Here is a 13569-nt window from a genome sequence, read left to right on the forward strand (position 1 = left end):
ATGAATTCTCACTCCTCTGGCTTTAAGTTTGGTTCCAATGTTGTTGTAAGGAATGGAAGCTATAATGAGAACAGGCATCAAGGTTGGAAGAATCAAAGATGGGAGGAGCCACAAGGATTTGATCAACCCTCTTGGCAACAACCCCCCTCCAATGTGCTATAACCGACAACCATTCTATGATGCATACCAAGACAATAGTTATGGTGGACCTTTTCGTGACAACCAACCTCCACCAAATTACTATGGTCAAGAGCCATTCCGAGGTGCGTACCGAAATAATAGATATGGTGGACCCCCTTGTAGTTACCAACAAGCCCCACTATATGCTTATGAACCACCTCCTCAACATAACTCTGAACCACCATACTCACAAGCCCCTTTCCACCATTCACCTCCATATGATCCTAATCCTTATCCACCACACCAACCACCATATGAACCACACCCAGAACCACCACCTCAATATTCACCATCTCCATATCCTTATCAAGAAGAACCACTTTCCTACTATGAACCATTTCTCCAAAATAATGAACCCTCCTATCCACCCCAACCTCCATTGGATAACAACGCCCTTAGTGCTATTCTTCAAGGGCAAGAAGAGATGAATAAGAGTGTGCTAAATTTTGCGGCCGCCTTATGCGAGTTAATGAATCGATTAGCTTCCCAACGTTCGGACACTCAAAGAACTCCCACGGCTTCATGTGGAGAATCTACTGAAGAACGCAGTATGAAGGAGAAGCTAGAAACTCTGGTGGACAGTAAGCAGCAGGACTTTGTATTGGAACAATTGGAGAAAGCCGTAATCATTGAAGAGGAAGAAGTGGTCGAAGACTTAGGAGATGCGGAACGTCCATGGGAGAGCCCAGTCATAGAGCACCCTTCTAAGGAGTTTGAATTTGACGTTGAGGAGGGTGTACAACCTCCAAGGCATATCATGGTTGAAGACTTTGAAGGGAATGATCAAGAGATGGATTCAATCATTGATGAATTCTTATCTACATTGAATCCTCTCCCATTGGACTTGACATGGAGATTAAAGAAGAAGAAGCACAACCTCCCATGCCCTTGGTGAATAATGAAGAAGAGATCGAATTGAAAGAAATCTGCCAAGAGGAAGAGGTTGAAGTTGAAGAAGGTTGTAAAGAGGTGGAGGATGTCAAGGGAGAGCACAAGGGAATGGAGCTTGAAATCACCTTGCCAAAGTTGTTGGAGACTTCTCCCCCAAAGCCATCACCATCCATTCCTTCATTCAAGTGGGTAAATCTTTCATCTCTAAGCTTAATTAGCCCACTTGAATATGCCTTGCTTGAGACGGATGGGCAACTTAGAGCTCTTTGTGGCTTTAAGAGTAAGAGGGAGATGGTTAGTGGTTGGAGTTGTCATGCAAAGTTCAATATGGTTGAAAGCTCAAAGTTTAAATGCAAAGGTTGGTGTAGATCTCGATTGAATGGGTCTCAGAAGATGTTTGGGTACCTCAGTGAGAATTTAGATTTCGTACCGCCCGATTGGAACAATATAGATCAAGGCGAAGACGAGTACAGAAGTAAGGTTTGGGATCCTGGAATTCATTCTGATAATCAACACTCCTGGAGCCTGATCACCTGCTTTGACTTGATCGAAGGATTTACATGCCTAGTTTGGGACCCCGGAGGCCATTGGAATTGCAAACATTGGTGGAGATTTCTGGATGATTTCAAACATAAGCCACCATGACAGAGAGCTCACCAAATGTCCAACTTAATGACTTTAACTAAAAGTGCTAGGTGGGAGACAACCCACCATGGTATGATCATTTTTTTTTCAATCTTAGTTTTATTTTGTTTTGTTTTATTCCTAGTTTTATTTTATTCTATTTTCCCTGGTGTCATTCATAACATTTGCATCAACATCTCCATTTTACATTCTGCATACTGCATAAAAACAAAAAGAGCCACCCCACGCGTGCCCGTCGGCCACGCGTGGGCGTCAATATCAATTCGGTGCTTCCATCCAACGAACGGAAAGTTGTGACGGAATCGTGCGGCTGTGTGCTAGAGGCACGATTCGAGCCACGCGCACGCGTCCCTGACGCGTACGTGTCAATTTTAATCATTGCACACCACGCGTGCACATCAGCGACGCGCACGCGTCGCATGTCACACCTAGCCGCTTCACTTTGAACAGAGAGTTGGGCCAAAACGTCGCTGGAAGCGTGCGTTTCACACAATTTCGGCCGACGCGTGTGCGTGCTTCACGCGTACGCTTCATCTGCACTTACCCTCATTCACGCGTTCGCGTCTTCGACGCTATCGCGTCGACTTATTTTTCCATACACGCCCAAGCGTGATCCACGCGTACGCGTGGATTTAAATTTTTATAACCCCTGACACGATAACCCTAGCCCCCTTCGCATGCTTTTTCTCCCCTCTTCTCCAACGTTCCCTTCTCTTCTCACTCCAAACCTCCATTACCACCACTCACCACCACCAGCCTCTCACTGACGCCACCGCCGGCAGCCCCAGACCGCCGCCGCCCACCGTTCACTCTACCTCCTTTCTTCATCTCTTCTTCTCCTTATTCCTTCCCTCTCGAAACCCAACTACCACCAGCCACCACCACGGCCACTACCGGTGAAGCCAGGACCGCCACCAACACCGCCCTCCTTCCCCCTCCTTCTTTCTTCTCTTCTCCTCCTTATTTCCCTTCTCAACCCCCTGTCCTCACCAAGCCACCGCAGACAGCCGCAGCGCCGCCGAGCCACCACCACCTCGCCACTGTGCCACTCCTCTTCCCCTTTCTTTCCGATTCTAGTACCATCTCTTCCCCAGGTTTCCATATCTCCAACCCTGCATTTCCATTTCATTTTCTGTTCACTTAAGTCAGTTTGCATATTTACTTTTTGTTCAAATAAGGATAGTTAGAATTGCACGTCGTTAGTGGATTCTAGGTGGTTAGGTAGCTAGGTTGTGGTTAGAGGATTTAGGTCTGATAAGTGCTCCGTTCCTGCTAATTGCATTCTCTGATTTTCACAATTGCCTTGCTGTTTGAATTACTTAGATATGCTGTGCCCTGTGCTGAATTATTACTGATGCTATGTCATCTTTCATTGTTTGCTTTTGTGCTAAACTAGAATAATCCATCTGAGTCGATTTGATTACTTGATAATTGGATTGTTCATTCGATTCTTGTTGCAAGTTGATCTTCATTATTAATTCAGTGAATTTACTTCCTTGAATACATATCTCTTGATATTGCTTACTTCCTGAATTTGATGAGGCTAAGCTAATTGCATATACCTGCCTATTGCTGTTTTGGATTAGCTCAATTATCACATTCTTCTGAATTTATATATGATTTTAATGCTTGTCATGGCTACTGCTTTCATAAGAAATCCAAACTGCTAAACTGAGTTTAGGCCTAGCCTGCTACTCTCTTCTGTTTTCTAATGTCTAAGTCACATGAGTTACCTTGTTCTTCATACTATTGCCTTATATCAATATTCATGTGCTAATTAACAATGCTAGCTTATTGCATGATTCCTGTTGCTGCTTTTCTGAAATTTCCCTTACTTCATCAAGTGCTCCATTTCAATTTTTCCATTTTAATTCCGCACTTGTATCCTTAAACTCAGCTGTTCTAGATTGTTGATTACCTTAGTGTTCTGCTGTTGCTTTGGTTGCTAGTTTTCCTTGATTTTATATTGATTCAAATTTCTGCCCACTGCCATATTACTTGATGGTTTGGTACAACTTGTTCTGCAGTTCATATAAGCTGCTAATTGCTGTTTGAAATTGCTGTTGCGTGCATTAATTATTCTGTTGTTTGATTTTCCGGGAACTTTCTTTTTACTGTCGAAATGCTACCCAATTTTTTTGAAACATTGTTTTACTTAACTTCCACTCATGAATTGACTTTTATGCTTTTGACATTGTGACTTAAATGGTTTACATGAAAGCCATTTCATGAGATGCTGGGCCAGCATTTCTATTCCAATTGGTTCCCCTCTTCATTGAATTGCATTATTGATGATTTTATGGATCCTTGTGCTTTCTTTACCTGATTTATCATCAATAATCTGCATTCCTTGCTTGAATGTGAGTTGCTTGTTCTTCAATCTTGTGAACTTCTGTTAGCCAAAAACTACAATACCATGCCACTGCTTTTAACTTACCTTTTTAACTCTTGACTTCATTGACTCCCTAACTTCTTCCTCCGTTTTACACTAACTCTTTTCAACCCTTTTAAGGCATGTTGATTGTTATTTCTTGCTGAAACAAACATTCTGCATTTCATTTAATAAGTTTTTGGATTGTGATTTTTGATTGAACTCTTTGATTCCTACCTTGCATCTGGCTACGTTAATTTTGAGTTTTTTTTCCTTATGTTTTAGACGTTTTATTTTATAAAATAATTTTACAATTATTTTAAATATTTGTTGTTATTTGATTTTATATTTTTTTTATTAAATTTTAAATGTTTCTCATAATAATTTAAATTTATATTCGATAAAAAAATTACTAATTAACTGCCCCCTAATTAGTTATCCAGTGAAATTGGTTTCCAAACTAAGGCTACATTAATTTATTGTCTTCGGTTTGTGTCTATATAGTATTAACTACTATAAATATACTGTATAGTAAATATATTTTCTCTTCTTTGTTTTTTTCTTCTTCTATTAATTTGGCCATTATATATTATGGAAAGAAGTTCCAACAGTGACACAAGAAAGCACCTCCTCCAACGCCACCCTAAAACCATGAAAGGTGGCTGGCATGCTGCAAGGTTCATTATCAGTGAGTATTTCACCTCATTGATGTTTAAAAATTTTGATTTTTTTTGTCTTTGTCAAAGGATTAAATGTTTAAGTTTGATTATTAGGTTTTGGATGTCATCATAGATCATTGAACCTTGAAATGTCATAATTATTATATATAATAAGATAATAATATAAAATCTCTTATGATCTAAGTTTTTGACAGTTAAACTATAATCACTACACGAAAAATTAACGTCTCAAACATACGCAATATTACAATATTTTGTAACAAATTAAATGATTGTATTCTTTCAACTTTTTTTCTTCTTCTTTATATATAATAATTATTTTTATTTTATTTTTTATTTTTTGTAGGTGTTGAATTTGCACAACAATTTGTCTTTATAGGGTTGTCATCAAATTTGATCACATACTTAACAAGTGAGCTTCAAGAAACTCTAATTGAAGCAACAAAAAACATAAACACTTGGGTTTTTATTTTGTCCATCTTCCCTTTGCTTGGTGTTTTTATTGCTAATTCTTACATTGGTCGCTTCAAAACTGTCACTATATCCTCCATCATTTATCTCTTGAGTTAATACTCAAATTCGTCCCTGAAAGATACCTCGATCTCCATATTAGTCCCCGAAAAATAAAGTTAATCAAAAGAGTCCTTGAAAAATACACGACTGAATCAGGTTCGTCCTTCCGTCAATTCGCTTGATGACTTGGCTAACGTCTGCTGATGTGTGACGTTAACTGCCACGCTGGCCGAGAAGGAAAACGACGCCGTTTTGAGTGGATGCCCAGATAGTCATGATTCGGCGTCGTTTTGTACGCAGAGTGGATTCAAAACAAGGCCAACTCCGAGCTCTCTTCTCACCAGAAGAAGATCTTCAAAGTTGATGACCACATCGGCGTTGCCATTGCCAGACTCACCGCCGACGGCCGCGTTCTCTCGCGCTACATGCGCAACGAATGCATCAACTATTCCTATACCTACCAGTCTCCTCTTCCCGTTGGACGACTCGTGGTTCAGCTCGCTGACAAGGCTCAGGTATCAAGGTTTAGGGTTTTCGATTTTTTGTTACTGTTTTGGTTCTTGGATCGTGCAATTGCTGTGCTAGGATTTATTTTGTGTTTTGAAATGTTTGGATCTGCATATGAAGTTTTGGTGTTTTTTTATTAATTTGAATTGTCAAATTTGACAGTCCTATAATTGTTGATTATGTTAATTGCGGTGGAATTGATTGGTTTTTAGGTTTGTGGTGTTATTTGTAACTGTGAGTAGTGATGAAGTGTGGAAGTTCTCTTTTATGATGAATTGAGGGTTTTGTAGTGTGGTTTAGTCATCTCGGTTATGGTGCTAAAATTGGCTATGATGAAAGGATGATTGTATATGGCATCAGCTATTATCATATATGTTCAAAGTCCGTTCTTTTAAGTATTTATTACCTTTTGCAGTGGTATTGAGTGTTAAAAACAAAAAGTTTCTTTAAACTGGTACTGATTGCTATAGTGTTAAATATGAGATGTTGTGGTTATGCTGCTTGTAGTTATGGGATGTGCATTTTGAAATGTTGTCAATCTTTTCTTATTCTGTTTGGAGGCTATTGAGCTGAGCTCTTAAATGTGAAATGACTAGTTAGCTGCATGCAAAAACTAACAATCTTCTTTGGTGTCTTTGATGCTAATGTAATGGGAAAGCTATTTAGCTATGATGGGGGAATCAGTTCACCTAGTGTGCCTTGTGGTGAGTTATAGTCATTAACTAGATGTGCTTCCTCTAATTTGGTTTGTGAGAGGCCATTGGTCCACAATCTGTCTGAAGTTTGAATAGCTCATTGAATCTATGCAACATATTAATGGAGTGAGAGGAAATCTTGAATGGGGCAACATCTATGTCATGCAACTCTATGTTTACCTGGCTTTACTTTGAAGATATGTGGTGGGGTGTTGAAGATATATGCATCTCTATGCATATTAAGGCATGTATAATGTCTATTTTGTAAATATCTACAAATTTGATGTATGAAAGAAAGAAGTATTTGCTGAATTTATTATAAGAGCTCCTTCTCTTGTGATGCAATTTTAATGGCAGGTTTGCACCCAGCGGTCATGGAAACGTCCTTATGGGGTTGGCCTCTTGGTCGGTGGAATGGATGAATCAGAAGCTCACCTCTATCATAACTGTCCAAGTGGAAACTATTTTGAATATCAGGCTTTTCGCTATCTCTGCTGAGACAATCAAGGGGACTAGTTCAGCCACTGCTAAGAAGCTTGCCAACTTTATGACCTTCGTTCCTACTCTAGGCTTCAAGCCCCCAAGAAAGACTGATAAATGACTTTGATTGGTGTTGAAATGTATTCTGGTTGAATTTGTTTTTGTGTGAGGATACTTTATGTTTTTTTGCACAGGGCAATTGAATTTCCATTATCAACATTTTGGTTATCTATGTAATTGAAAGTTGTACAATGCCCTTTTATTTTGTCTAGCATTCTTTGCTGTGGTTTGTATTCTCATGTAAAACCTTTTTATTTTGCTCCTTAAGACAATGTGACAACTAGCCTTCCATGGCAACTCAATGTTTAAGAGTACTTTGACTACTGATTTTGTTCATTCCTTAGTATATCTTCCTGTAATAGTGATTCGAATTGGTTTGGAACCTTTAAATTGGATTGTGTAGTCTTAATCTTAAATAACCAAATGCAACATCTATTCTCATTCAACAAATTACTCTCATTACAGCATGACATATCAACACATTTTGTTTTACTTGGAACTAGATAACAAACAACAAACCATTACATTAAGGACTACTACCACAAACAGGAAAACTATTAACATTTTCAATGATTTTACTTCAGCTTCCAAACTGCCCAGTCTCCATGCCACCTTCAACCTCCATTCATCATAGTCACTTTCAACCTGCAGCCCAGCCCTGTAATCTTTCTTTGTTCCACCTTCGCCCACCACTTCATACTCATCATCGTCAACCCACTTAAAGTAATTGCAGTGACTGCCCTTCTGCAAATTCAAGAATCAGAAAAGAAAAATCTGAATAAAACCCCAAAGCACAAAACAACATGGAAAACCTTTAACTTCTTACACAACACTCACCCGGTATCTTGGACATGCACGGAATAGTCTATCTGGGTTCTCTACTGTCCCAGATTTTCTCAACGTAGCCTTCAACCCGTAGAAACATGATTCCTCATGGGTTTTCCTCCTGGTTCGCATTTAAGCGCTGGAACCGTTACTGCCGTTCGAGAAGAACGACACACCACCTCCATGGCCTCCATTTCCTGCCTCCATCTTCACCCCAAACCAGCAATTTCAACACTAACCCAGGCATATGGCCCTTTTATTGCTGAAGGCAACGTATTTATCATCGAAATTAGGATTAGGTTTCAAACAATTAGGGACTGATTTGAACTATTTTTCCAAACTTACCTTGTCAGCAATACGTTATGACACGTTGGCCTCCTCCACGTTGGAAGCTAACGACACACCTCAGCAGACGTTAGCCAGGTCACCGACGGAGTTGACGGAAGGACAAACGTGATTAACTCGGGTAACTTTCGGGGATTCTTTTGATTAACTTTATCTTTCGGGGACTAATATGGAGATCGAGGTATCTTTCAGGGACGAATTTGATATTTAACTCTTTATCTCTTGGTACATAATTTATAAATTTCAACTCCATCATATCTAAATCTTTTTAATATTTTTTATTTTTATTATTTATAATTGATTATTTTCTTTATTAATTTTATTTTTCTAATTTAATTATGGTGTGATTATAACTTATATCGTTCATACCTCTGCGCTATAGTTTTATATAGTTAATGCCTACCTACTTAATCAACTTAAGTAGTTCTAAACATATAATCCTTAATTTTTTTTATTTTTATTTAACTTTTATTATATTTGATGGGTATTCATTACATGTTAATCATCCAAAAAGAAGTTATAGAATTTTTTTTGGTATTTGTTATCGTCATTTTTTTATTTTATAAATTTTTTAATCAATGTAATTGGATATAATCATATTAAGTATACATTAAAATCAGTCATTAAAATCAGCTATCAGTATAAAATACATATTGAAATACAAAACATACATTACAAATGAATTAAACTATACATGTATTTATATACAAATACACTACTGACAGTTGATTTCATTATACACTTAATATTTTTGAAGTTACGCTTATAAATTGGATATAATTTTTTGTTATATGTATATCAAAATTAACTACAGTATAAAATTCACATTGAAATACAAAATATACATTAAAAAAGGTGATTTAACAATAACTTGATGTTAGCAGGCATGACTTTCATGACATTTTCAGTGTCCATTTTGAAGCATGATAAGCTCTTTTTCGTAGCACTTTATGTGATCTCCATCGGAGATGGCGGAATTAAGTCGTGTGTTCAACCTTTTGCGGCGGATCAGTTTGATGAAGAGAAGGAGGAGCAAAGGAAGCCAAGAGCTCTTTCTTTAATTATTCGTATTTGGTCGTAGTACTTGCCAACTCTTCTGCCGTCTTCTTTATTGTTTATGTACAGGTAATTTCATTCTTTATGGCTCCATATTTTTTGTTAGTTAATTTAAAATTATGTATTAATATAGAAATTCAGAATCAATTATAATTTAATGGTTAAAAGTTATATATAAATTTCACCATTTAAAGGTAGTCGGCTCGATGTGGTTAGTTTAACAAAAGTTATACGTGCATATCTATAAAAAGAATAAATTGAAAAAGAGACGGAAAATAGAGATTACAAAAGTTTGCTTTTAACAGAGTAAAATATGTTTTTCTTTGTTCCTATTGTGTGCAATTTTTTTAAGAAATATCTTTAATATTTAATTTTATTGAATTTTGTTTCTAAAATTTTTTATTTATGTCAAAACTATATTCATTAACATTTTCAATTTTGTCCTTAATGTGTTAAACAAAGTTAACGTCCAAAGGCATTTTAGATATAAATAAAAAATGTTATTGATAAAATTAAATAAAATTAAACATTAGGAGTATTTTTAAAGAAAATCATACATATGAAAGTTAAAAAATATATTTTACCCTCTATATATGTGTAGATTATAACATCTGATAAAAATAAAAAAATATAATGAATATTTACATGAAAATATTTTTATTTAAAATAATTTAACATATTTAATTAAACTGTTTATAACAACGTATATTGATATCTTAACTATTATTTTCGTATATCATGTAGGACAATATTGGGTGGACTGTAGGACTAGGGTTGCCAGTAAGGGTGTGGATAGTGCCAATAGTAGTGATTTTTATTGGAAAAAAAGGTATAAAAGGGAAAACCCTGAAGGGAGTCCCTTCGCTACAATGGCCCAAGTTCTTGTTGCTGCATCTCTCAAATGGCGCCCAAACCAGTTACCAACCCATGACACTTCTTTGTGTTATTATGGTCTTGATGATGACCATCATCCACTTCCTACTTTGGAACACACTCATCACCTCAAGTGAGTTTTTATTAACTTTTTTCATACTCTCTTCGTTTTAAAATAAGTATCGCTTTTTACTTTTGAGATTCATTGAAAAGTTGGTGTATTTAGACAAAGAGCTTATTTAGATACATTTATTTTTTAATAAACTAATAAAAAGTGAAAGCGACGCTTATTTTAAAATGGAAGAAGTATATATTTTCTTTAAATTGGGCTAATAGTCAAAATAATTTTTGAAAAATTAAGTGGACGGTAATTTAATCCTTGAACAATTAAATGTTTCAAATAATTTTGAAGATACAACTTTAAATCAGATTGGTCCTTCCATCAATTAGCAGAACGACTAAGTTAGTTTTTTGTTGTATTTTTCAATAATTAGTTTAAGGAGTTTGATTTTTTAACAACTAAATTGACAAATACGCAATCTTTCAAGAAATATTTTAACAAATAACCATTCTAAATTATTAGCTGGTTAAATACGATTCAAAATTATTTTCTTTTGATGGCAAAAATTGAAAACTATATACTATAGATTTTTGAACAAGGCAATGATGATCGATGAGAATGATGCTTCAAGCAAGAGTAGAAATCCATGAAGGCTATGTTCAGTTACTAAAGTTGAAGAAGTAAAGCTTGTCCTTCGCCCCATTCCTATATGGCTATGTTGTGTCATGTTTTTTGTTGTCCAAAGCCAACAAGTCACATTCTTCGCCAAGCAAGGTAGCACAATGCAACGTCACATAGGATCGAAGTTCAAAATCCCTTCAGCAACACTTCTAGGGTTTGTTGGAATTGTAATGCTCTGTGAAATTCCTGTCTACGACCGAGTTTTCGTGTCAGTCGCCAGAAAGTTCACAAAGCATCACTCTGGTATTACGTTATTACAAAAGATTGGTGTCGGTCTATTTTTATCTATACTAGACATGATTGTCTCGGCACTCGTAGAGGCCAAAAGGATTGGTGTTGCTAAACAACATAATCTCATCGACGATCCGAATTCGATTTTACCGATCAGTATCTGGTAGTTGCTACCTCAGTATATTCTTTTTGGAACTTCTGAAGTTTTCACAATTATTGGACTTCAAGAATTGTTTTATGATCAAATGCCGGAGGGATTGAGAAGTTTGGGAGCTGCAGCATTCTCTACCACACAGAGCCTTATGCTTAAGTCATAAGACAGAGGTGGCGAGGTATTACAACCTCTAAAAATAAAATTTAGTACATATAGTATTGTGAAAAATGTTTATAACTAGGAGCCTTTGAAGAAAAGGGATAAAACAAAACCGTTAAATTGAAAAGCGCAACACTCCGATCGATAACATAAAGAAACAGATAAAGGTTAGACTACGCGAAACCAAAACAAGAGAGTGTCAAAGATACGAATATCAAAACTCAAGACCCGGTTTGCGAAGGTAACCGGTCCGAGCATAATATATATATATATATATATATATATATATATATATAAACATAAAGTAAGAAACCCAAGGGAAACCCCAAGGACAAACTACCAAAATCTGTTCTCCAAAACAACCTCTAAGAGGAGTCAACCAGTATATATATACATTTATTTAGTGGAGATAGTAACTATCTACATAAAGCCAAAATAAAGCCTCGAGAATCAAGGATCTTCGCTAATCCAGAAGCCTCCAGCATGCCTCAGCGAGGAGCCACATGTCCTGCATCTGAAAATCACAAAATCCGCATGGGTGAGAACCGGAGGTTCTCAGTATGGTAACAGTGCCCACATATCTAACATGTAATGTCCTGGGAAAGCCGAAGGCAATCCTAGAACTTCCAATAGATAAATCAAAGCTTATAAATAGACTAATCCATAAATGGCAACTGACTAAAGATCTTCAGTCTAACTAATACTTCCCTTTCCAAATCCTTCAGACCTTACAACCACCTGCAGTAAGATAATATGGCAAACACAATTATATCAGACAAGGAGATATTCAAATAGGAAACAGATACGACATTTAGACAATTAGCAAGTAATATGCAGTCAATTAGGCAATTCCAAACAATTCACATAATATGCATATGATGTATGCCTGTCCTAATGGCTGATGAGTCTCATATGTCGGCTATAAAGCCAACCCGACAAGTCCTGGTAGCTAACCATTGGACTGTCACTCTGTCGTGCATCCCCAACTCGAGTTATTCACAACATAAATCATAATTCATATCCAACACCTTCACTGGTGTATATTCACGGGGGCGAGCTCATCCGGAACTTTCACAGTGTCCGGCCACACTTACGACATAGGGTCAGCAGAGTACCGAGTCTCCACCTAGAGCACATGGTGGCTAGCCACTGCTTTCTCCCAGGGAAACTCGTATCTCAGATAGTGGAAGTGCAACATTCACATTTCATTCAATACGCATATATGCAATCATACTCAGCCATAATTCAATAATGGCTCAGCCATAATTCGGCAATAATTCAGCCATTCGGCTCATAATTCAATCCATAACCAGCCAATTTATTAACAATTACAGCCCTTCGGCTCATGGCCTATAAAGCACTTCCACCACCATCTTCCGTATCTCATACAATCATCTTTGATCATCATTGATCATTAATTCTCCCATTTCTTCACCCACAAGTTACCACATTTCCTAACCCTTCCCATTGCTAGGCATATCATAAAGTTTTAAGACATAAAGGGTGAGATCGGAGACTTAGACGTCTAAAATTTGGCTTTAAAACTCAAAAATCAACCTTAGGGTGAATACAGGGTCACGCGTGCGCGTCGCCCATGCGCACGCGTAGAAGGCAGCAAGATACAGTGATGCGTACTCATCGACGCGTACGTGTCAGCCAGGCGCACGCATGGGTAGTGAACATTTGAAAATATCGCGTTCGCGTTGGCCACGCATACGCGTGGGAGTGCGTTCTGCCAAAAAATTTTACTAAGTCAAACGCTGCAGAATTCACAGTTTCGAAGCGACAGGCATAACTTCTCCGTTTCAAATCATTTTTCACCCGTTCTTTGAACGGCATAAACATCCCGGAACCAATTTCATTTCTAAACAAGTTTGACACAAATCGGGGATCCGGAGTCCAAGTTATGCTCCATCAAAGTATGCCCAAAAATCACATTTTCGTACAAAATCACAAGGTGCCATTTTCAAAACAAACCAATTCCAACCCTTTTTAAAATCAACGAAAGCATACCAACAATCAACCTCAAGCCTCCTCAACTCATAAGTTAACATTTTTATCAATTCCTAACCACCAATCCACCACTTTAATCAATCTAAATCAAATAACTCACTTTCAAACACAATGTCATGTTATATATATATATATATATATATATATAT

At 37.1% G+C, this 13569-nt stretch overlaps 1 pseudogene; it reads left to right on the plus strand.

The window, feature by feature from the left end:
- The first annotated feature begins 4738 nt into the window (after positions 1–4738).
- Positions 4739–13569, plus strand: part of LOC140178711 (protein NRT1/ PTR FAMILY 5.4-like) — a 47889-nt pseudogene continuing 39058 nt past the window's right edge.

This window comes from Arachis hypogaea, chromosome 14 (assembly GCF_003086295.3).
Source record: "Arachis hypogaea cultivar Tifrunner chromosome 14, arahy.Tifrunner.gnm2.J5K5, whole genome shotgun sequence".
Lineage (NCBI taxonomy): Eukaryota > Viridiplantae > Streptophyta > Magnoliopsida > Fabales > Fabaceae > Arachis > Arachis hypogaea.